The 9,664-nt window shown below is 40.0% G+C and overlaps 1 non-coding gene across 1 annotated transcript; it reads left to right on the top strand.

Moving 5' to 3' along the window:
* Positions 1 to 3,436: 3,436 nt before the first annotated feature.
* On the top strand, positions 3,437 to 3,543 carry LOC141625496 (small nucleolar RNA R71). Its single transcript, XR_012535275.1, has one exon. It is a non-coding gene; the product is annotated as a small nucleolar RNA R71 (small nucleolar RNA).
* Positions 3,544 to 9,664: the final 6,121 nt, after the last annotated feature.

Genomic DNA, 9,664 nt, shown 5'->3' with positions numbered 1-9,664 from the left:
TTCAAAGTCAAGTCTCAAGTTCAGCAAGAAATTTAACGAAAACTCGTAGACTATGCATATGATTCTACTAATAACATGTCAATTAGCAAGGCTCAGGCAAAAACAGATGCAAATGCAATGTCATCATTGAAATACTACCGTTCCGACTCGACCTATATGCTAAAATAAACGTGCATTTTATTGAGTTTTTTTGAAATTTTTCAAATTTTTTTTTTCTTTTGTATTTTTTTGAATATAAGAAATGAAATAAACGATGCAAAACAAAAATGTAAACGTGAATGCAAGCAAATGAAATGCGACGCAAAACCCTTCCCCAAACCAAATCGCACGATGTCCTCATTGTGCAAAATCATATAATGAAACAAAAGAGAAATGGGAATTTGCGAGAAAATAAGTAAATATGACAAGAAGTGGAACTTGGGAACTCACAAGACTTTAAGCGCAGCAAAAAGGAAACCTCCCCAAACCAGCGTGAGCTAGGAGGTTTCAAAGCGCAAAGATGCTACCAATAAGTACCTGAAAGACAAATAAAACCCACGCATAAAATCGAGAAGACAATTTTGAAGCGGTAAATATATGCACAAATGAGAAAATTAGAAGAAATAAATAATTTGACGGAGGAGAAAGTGGAGTAGAAAACTACCTTAAGTCCGCATATCGACCAACCACAGCAGGGGAGAGGTCGTGAACAGGTATAGCAGCGTCCTTGGTCGATCGACTAAGAACGGCAGTCGATCGACCAATGTGTTAGGAACAGTAGCTCCTGGAAAGTGCAACTCAGTCGATCGACCAATGTAGCCAGTCGATCGACTGAAAATACTGCTGTACTCCTTATTTCTTCGTATTTGCTCAATTACTTGAGCTAATAAGGTTGAAAAACCTGCAAGTGCATAGTAATACGCGCCCAAAATTGCGCAAAAACCCAAAGCAAAGTCTCAAACGTATAAAATCCTAAGCAAGAAAAATAAAATGCGAAGTTTCGCGCACACAAAAGCAATAAAAAGTGTCTAACAAAAGCAAATAAAAAGTTCGGAAAACATGTGATCAACTAGTAGTTGATCAAGAACGGCCACGGAATGGCCCACTTCGTCGGCTTCTGGCTACTAGAGGTAGCCTCAACGGTGCTTATCTTATCAGCCGCACCCTTCCTAGCCTCCACGTCCATATGGCTCAACGGATCAACACTTTCATCATCTCCCCAGTCAATGACCTCTTCTTGCTCATCACAGTCCAAGTCGGACTCCCTTGCCTTGACCGGCTCGTCATCAACTTCATCATCAGTGGCATAACTAAGGCAACCAAGACCTCCTCGTGAAACGATTGGCTTCTTTGCGGCTGGAGTGACTTGCAGTTATTCCTTCCCCAAACCAGCTCCTACAATATCAGAAATAGACAAATCTTCCTCCAATTTGCTCCCAATCTGGGGCGGAGGGGTTACAACAGGAATAGAGATAGGTAAATCAGGAAGCACAAAGTACGATTTCTTGTCAGAAACCGTATTACAAGTCACAGGCCACATGGGGTCCTTTTTCTTAGATGGCTGGGCAAAAACAATAGAATGCTTGCCCACTTTAAAAGTCAATGTTCCTAGACCGACATCTATGACTGCACCAACAGTGTGCAGAAATGGCCTACCCAAAATAATGGGAATATGGGCATCCTCAGGCATGTCAAGTACCACGAAGTCGACGGGGAAGAAAAACTTCCCTATTTGGACAGGGATGTCCTCCAAGACTCCTACTGGCTGGACCGCAGATCGGGCGACCATCTCATCTTGTCATATCTCCATCGCGAACCTAGTCAGTTTGAGCTTCCTAGCTAGACTCAAAGGCATGACGCTTATACTAGCTCCTAAGTCACATAATGCCTTACTTCTCAATAGAGAAGGTACCTATATTGCAAGGAACAGAAAAGCTACCCGGGTCCTCTAGCTTATGGGGTGCAGTATGAGACAAATAAGAGCATGACTCTTTGGTTAACGCGACAGTATGCACATTTTCAAGTGACTTTTTCTTAGACAGGAGTTGTTTCATGAATTTAGTGTAGGCATGCACCTGATTGACCAACTCAAGGAAAGAAACTTGTACATTCAAACTACGAATAACCTTTTTAAATTTATTGAAAGATACATGTTCCTTTGTCGGCACTAGTCGCTCTGGATATGGGGCTGAGAGAAGTACCTTAGCCCTCTCTTCTAAGTCTCGCATGCCGATATCCGTGGACTTAGGCTGAAAGTCCACCTCCTTCTCCTTATTGAAGCTTGAACCCTCCTCAGACCGTCTTAAATGTGAGCCATTGACCGACATTGGGTCGAACTTTGGAATCGGGACGGACCCATCAGCACTCGGGTCTTTCCCCCACACTTTCGGAGTTGTCGAACCCCGGAACAAATGGTCTTCTCAAATTATCGGGCATTGAAGGACGAAATGTCTCAATATCAGCAGGGGTCTCAGTCGATCGACCACCTTGCTCAGTCGATCGACTGAGATGTACAGTTCCAGAAGCTCCTGTAACCCGCATATCAGTCGATCGACCGGGTATATCAGTCGATCGACTGATATACCTGGTAGACGCCTTTTTCTTTGAATTATTCGTTACAGCTTTGTTTTGACTCGGTTCCGCCTCGTTCTTTTCACGGGCATCCTCGACCATAGCAGGCCCCTCCAGGGTAGACCCACTCCTCAAAGTAATGGCATTCAGGGTCTCTTTCTGGTCAGTTTAAGTGGGTAAGTGTCCGGGAGCTCGAGTGGTACTCTTACTAGCCAATTGAGCAATTTGGCTCTCTAGTAGCTTCATCCCGGCCTCTCTAGCTTGGGACTCCTTCAAAGAACAAGTTCTTAAACTCAAAGAAAATCAGAACCATGGGATTATTGTTCTTCTTTGCGGCACATTTATAGGAGGCTTTTGGTATTGTTGTTGCTTATGATGAGGGGGCACATAAGCTTGCGATGCTTCTTGTTGTGGAGGTTGAGTCGATTCGGGACATTCGCTACTCCACCTCAAGTTGGGGTGGACATTCGGCTCATAGTACGTGTTTGTCTGCCTATAGTGTTGAAAGGCAGCACAAGACTCGAAAGGACTGGGACAATTCTCTGAGATATGTCCCTCAGCTCCACATCTTCTACAGACTAAAGGACCGTCTGAAACAACATTTACTTGGTATATCCCACCTTTAGAAGCTCCTCCTAATTCATATTTGTCAAACCTTGCAGTGAGGGCTTCTAGTGCAGCAACAGAGGAAGATTCAGCAGCTCTCCTCTGGTTTCCTCTCGAATTCCCATATTCGGCCTTATGAGTGGCCAAATCATTGATTATCTTCCACCCCTTGGTCTCTCCCATGTTCTCAGCAAATCGGCCATTGGCTGCAGTATCCAATATGGCCCTCTGATCTTCATACAGTCCTTTATAGAACTGATTGCACAAGCTCCATTTTTCGAACCCATGGTGCGGTATGGTTCGCACCAGTTTCTTGAAACGGACCCATGCTTCATGGAAGTTCTCATCTGGCCCTTGTTTAAAGCTCGTGATCTGAGCTCTAATGGCCTTCGTCTTCGAGGCAGAGAAGTACTTTTTGTAGAATGCCAGGGCTAAGGAATTCCAGTCGGTGATCCCATGGGCGGCTCGGTCCAGATCTCTATACCACTCTCTTGCAGCGTCACGAAGAGAGAAAATGAACATGGTCTCCTTGATTTGATCTTGGGTTACACCGGCCAGCGGGGGTATAGAGCAGCAATAATCAATAAAAATCTCCATGTGCTTGGCTGCATCTTCATTTGCAGCTCCCCCGAACTGGTTTCTCTCAACCAGGTTAATATAGGAAGGCTTTGGCTCGAATTTTCTCGCCTCCCGGGTAGTTCGAATCCTTTGTAGAGATTCGCACTGTAGGCTCGAGTGACTAGCAATGGTTGCTTCTTCAGCCATAACTGGGATTTCTGGAGAAGTAACTGTCTCAGCTGAAGAAGTAGAGGCAGGAGATGTAGGTGGATCTCCTTCGAACAGAGCGTTCTCGTAGTGGCTTGACAGAGTACTCAGCTCTTCCTCTGTCGTTAATACCCTTTGTGATCGTCTCAACTCGCGCAAGGATTTCTCAATCTCATGGTTTAATGGTACTAGTTCACCACCCTGTGACCTGCGCATAAGAAGAAACTACAAAAAGAATATAAGAAAAGTTTAAGGAATGGAAGTCCCTTAAACTAAAGAAAGACTAAATAAAAACAAACTAAAAATTAGAACAATTGCCTCCCTAAAACGGCGCCAAAATTTGATACCCGTCGTTGTGAGTACCAAAAATAAGATTTATAATTTCCTATTAAGACTAACCTAGGCTAGTGGTAACAGGGTCGAACCACAAGGAGGCAGACGTAATTTCTAGCTGTCTAATTCTAGTCTAAGGTAACGAGTGTAGGGGTTGAGTTTAATTGGTCTATAGCTAAGAGTAAATAAAGACAATAAACTAAAAAGATGGATTAAACATATAAAGAGGGGGGTACTAGGATGGTCGGTTCATTATAGCTTCTAGGCAAAAGATACTAAGTCGGTCTCAATCAAACACATGTGAGGCGGAAAACAAGAGGTCCTCTCGGTCCACTCTTAACAGATAGCATCTTTCGATCTCGCTATAAGTCCCTAATATCACTAATACTGACTCTCGTCCTGAAAAGTGACTAACGGTCTAAACTATACCTATCTTTCGATCTCAGCACTGTTTAGTCATTTTAATTGGTGGTCTAACAACTGTCCCTATCTTTCTATCTAATGGGTCAGCTATAAAATAAGCATCTAACTGGTCGCATGCATTCGATTCGTTAAATACAACATTAAAATCAATTAAAACGAAAGGTAACCTCACGTGGTCAGTCGATCGACCAGGTACGGCGGTCGATCGACTGACACGCGAATTCAGTCCAAAACAATACTACACCGCCTATGCTATAATTCGCCTACATCCTAGCACAATTAATCTAGCTACTCATGGTACTGATAAAAACAACAATAACGATATGAACTAATGAATTCATGCTTGAATATTCAAATAACAAATAGCGATAAACGATAATTGGCTTTGGATACTAACTAGCAATTCTATACTAACAATGAAATAAGGATAAATCGAAATAAGGCAGAAGAATACCGAGATTGCAGAGGAACGATTGAGAATAAGAACGAAAATTCCAATGCTAATCAATATTCCAAACCCTAATTATAAAACTAAATATTACTGTGTAAAAACTTGGGTAAAATTCGGAAAACTCAATGAATAACTGGATCCCTAACTTGGTATTCTAGGTCACGTTATATAGCAACTAACGTAACTTTATTTCCTAAACCTAACATAACTTTGGGCTTCAAGATTCACGGTCTTTTAATTCTCGTCTGGAATAGCAGTTTGGTCGATCGACTGATGGTAGTGGTCGATCGACTGATCCTCAGTGTACAGTAGCTTCTGGAACCCGCATATTGGTCGATCGACTGGAGGTAGTGGTCGATCGACTGCTTGAGCTGCTACTTAACTTCTAAAATCTCGTGGATTTGTCTTTTGGGCCTCAAAATGCGCGCCAAGCTCGTTCCTTAAGTGGATACTTCACGTCAAATGCAATGCTGGGTACTCGGGGACGGATTTAGCTCAATTTCCGCTGGATTCTTCACATTTCTGCAATAAAGTACAAAAACACGAAAGTAGGCGGAAATAGGGGAAATGGTAGCTTAAACTACACAAATGAGCTCTGGAATGCGTGTAAAATGGGATGTAAAACATCATATAAAAGACACGCATCAATGTGCCACATTATTGTCTAAATTTGTTTGAGGTAGTGTTACGTGACGTAAGTTAACATTGCAAAAAATTTATGCATCTATAAGGAATATTATTAGCATAATTGATATCATACTAACTCTTTAATATTCCTAGTAATATTTGACAAGATTAAGAGGTATCCATATTTATAAGTACTCTAAAGACACTAACTAAGGGTCTAACTGCAAGGAGATGAAGTCAGGGAATTAAATTGCCTATGTACAAATTTTAGATTATTAAACCATGCTTCTATAGTTACTTAAATTAATGATTGCAGTAATTTAAACAAGATTAATCAAGTTTGAAAGAGTCTAGGATCACAAGTTCACAATAAATACCAATTTGGTGGATTATGGTCAGTCAACAAACATAAACGAACTATCTAAGGTTACATGTTCGATCGAATCATTATTGCACCCTTAAATCTCCAACTTAATAAGTGGTTGCTATATGATATACTGTTAGAACACACTTGGTTGATGATGCCAAGTTTCATTATGATTTAATTGTTTGCCTCTTAGTAAATGTTTAGCAAATTTAAGCATCCCATGATTGTTCAAAGAAGTTCAAGATTATCAAGATGAAGGACAAGTCAAGCATGCCCATTATCTAGAACAAATGTTGTAAACGAGGTAGTTCAACATATTTCTTTTACGCATAAGTTATGGCAAAACCGTGCAACAGTTCCTGAGACTGTTGCACCATGGTTTCTGGTACTAACGAATGGAGAATTTTCGGGAAAATTCACAAGTGTTTGAAATTCTTTAAAAAGTTTTTCTATGTTTAAAACAAACATTATTTCAAACTGAAGAACAAAAAGAACAAAAGGAATATGCTTGCACAATAATTTAAAAGATGCTAATCCCATTTGTGCAAGTTGTTTTTCATGCTAAAAATAGGTCTTATGCTTTTTCCATTTGTGGCAAAATTGTGAGTTCCCATACTTTATGGGAAACACTCCTTTGCTTTGGAAAAATGCAGCCACCTTGAGCCTCTCAAACCTGATTGTTCTTTTATATTTTTAAATGAAAATGCATGCTACTAACTTGTGGATATTAGATTAAAGTAGTGTTAAGATCCTTCTCTTACACACTACCTTTCTCTATAAATAGCCACTTCATTTTTCATTTATTGCAAGACTTTGAAAGAGCATTCATTGTAAACACTTTGCAAATCTTTTCAGCATTAAAAGCTTTGTTCTTCAATTATTTGCAAAACCGTTTTCTATTTTTCAAAAGTCTTCAATTGTTTTTCAAAGTCAAAAATCTCCAAGTATCAGTTAAATCTGCTGTTGCATAAACGAATATGTTCAATGATTCTCGTGTTTAGGTCTTAATTGTAATCTTCATGTTCTTAAGTGAACCACCGAGATTCGACTCTCAGAAAACCGTTGAGATAGAACCTTAAGTCTTGAAGCGGAGTAGCTTTGAGCAAGAGAAAGTCTTGAAGCGGAGTAGCTTTAAGCATTGCAACCGGAGTAGTTTGGCGAGTTGTTTCATTGTAATGGTTTAGTTAAGTTTGAGTAAATTTCTAAACAAGCAATAAAATAACGATTGGACGTAGGCTCCGGAGTAGGAGCTGAACCAATTTTTAAACATCGTCTTGTTTGTTTATTTACTTTCACGTTCTCTTATCATTATTCTTTTACACGTTAATCTCGCTCTCAGTGCTGTGCAACAGTCTCTCATACTGTTGCATAGACCTGCTGTATCGTTTGTGAACTTATAATCCATTAAGTTTCTCAAACTCGTATTAATAGATCTTACTTGTGTTAGTCATTAACCAAGTAAGGGAGAAAATTTTTAAAGGGTACACCTAATTCACCCCCTCCCCCTCTTAGGTGTTTATCGTTCTTAACTCTTCAATTGGTATCAGAGCCTCGTGCTCTTGATATTGGTAAAAACCAAGGAGTTGATCCCATAGTTATGGACGATTCAAAACACACTAAGTATCCCATCTTCAAGGGTGAAAACTATGCCTGGTGGAAACATCGCATGGAGCATTATGTTAAAAGTACGGACTATGAATGTTGGTTGATCATTCAAAATGGTCCCCTCAAGATTGAGGTGACTAATGCCGATGGCACTAAGTCTATCAAAAGTGAGGACAAGTATGTTGAGGCTGATTATAGAAAAGTCGAGAAAAACTCTAAAGCCATGTCCATCCTTCAATATGGCATCGGTGAACAAGAGATCAACCGGATATCCGGTTGTGACTCGGCAAAGGAAATTTGGGACACCCTAAATCTTGCCTATGAGGGAACGTCACAAGTCAAAAAGTACCGTGTTGATCTTCTCATGCAACAATACGAGATGTTCAACATGGGAAAAGATGAGTCAATTAATAGTTTGTCTTCTCGTTTCTCTAGTATTGTTAATGACCTCAAAAGTCTAGGTAGAAACTTTGAATCCGAGGATGTAGTACGTAAAATCCTTCGTAGCCTATCTGAGAAATGGCAACCGAAGGTTACGGCTATTGAGGAAGCTAAAGACCTTTCTTTGCTATCCCTTGATGAACTTATGGGCTCACTCATGGCTCATGAGTTAACTCTCATGAAGCGATCCGGTGAAAGCTTTAAAGGGAAAGGACTTGCTCTTTATGCTCTCTCAAGTGATGAGGAGGATGAAAATGACGAGTTTGCAATGTTCACTAAAAATATTGTTGGCATGATAAATGGTCGAAACTCACAAAGGCCTAATAACTATACTAGCAAACGACGCTTTCCCAAGAGAAAGTCTACTTCCACTGTTGGTTGCTTCAAATGTGGTGACAAAGGTCACCAAATCAAAGAATGCCCAAAGTGGAATGACATTAAGTCTAAAGAAAAGCGTGAGTTTGCTAAAAGAGAATACAAAAGCAATGTAATGACTGCCATTTGGGGAATGTCTGATTCTGACGAGGACGATGTCCTTGAGGAAGAATTGGATGCCAAACTTAGCATCTCGTCCTAGTCAAGCAATGATGTTCCAAAGTCAACAAAGAAAGAAAGTGTCAAATGTCTTATGGCTCACTCCGTGGACTCAGATTCAGATTCTGACATTGAGGTAAATAAGCTCAAGAAAAAGGTTCGATCTTTCTCTAAAGACAAGATCTGTCATCTTCTAGACCAATTTATTGATAAGTGTCGTATCCAAAGCAATAAATTAGAGGCTATGCAAACTGAAATTGAGGACATAGCCGAAGAAAATGTTGGTTTAAAAGAATGTCTAAATGAGGTAGATCAACCTAGTTCATCATCGAGTCTTGAAAAGGAGATTAAAAAGCTCCGAAAACAGAATCTGTTTCTTGCTAAAAGAGTTGATGAAATACATGCAACAGATCAGTGCAATGTTGCATCTGTGTCTAACAAGGGAGAAGAGTTCCTTGACAAAGCTGTGTCCTCACTAACCAAAGAACGTGACCAACTTTTGATTGATCTTGCAACATGTCAAAATAAAAAAGAAGATCTTGTCAAAATTTCTGAAATGCTAAATGATGAGTCAAGTCATGTTAAAAGTGCTTTAGATCGAGTGCAAAATTCAAATGATGATCTTCTTGTTCAAATTGAAACTCTGAAAAAGGCTGAACAAATCCATGCAACAGATGATGCAACTGTTGCATCTGAGTCTATAAAGGAAATTGAGACTCTCACAAAACATGTGTCTTCACTAACTAAAGAACGTGACTCTCTGTTAGCTGACCTCACCTTGTGCAAAAGAGATAACAAGCAACTTGAGCAAATTGGCTTATTGCTTAGTGATAAAGTGAGACATGCTAAACATGCGTTCGACAAAGTAGGTCAACTAAATCTTAATCATCTTGCTAAAATTGACAAACTAACCAAAGAGCTAGATGAGGCTAAGATGTTCTATTTGAAATGGGAAGGAAGTC

This window comes from Silene latifolia, chromosome X (genome assembly GCF_048544455.1).
Source record: "Silene latifolia isolate original U9 population chromosome X, ASM4854445v1, whole genome shotgun sequence".
In the NCBI taxonomy this organism is placed as follows: Eukaryota; Viridiplantae; Streptophyta; class Magnoliopsida; order Caryophyllales; family Caryophyllaceae; genus Silene; species Silene latifolia.
Note: the sequence above shows the minus strand (reverse complement) of the source record. Positions and strands in the feature narration are given on the sequence as shown.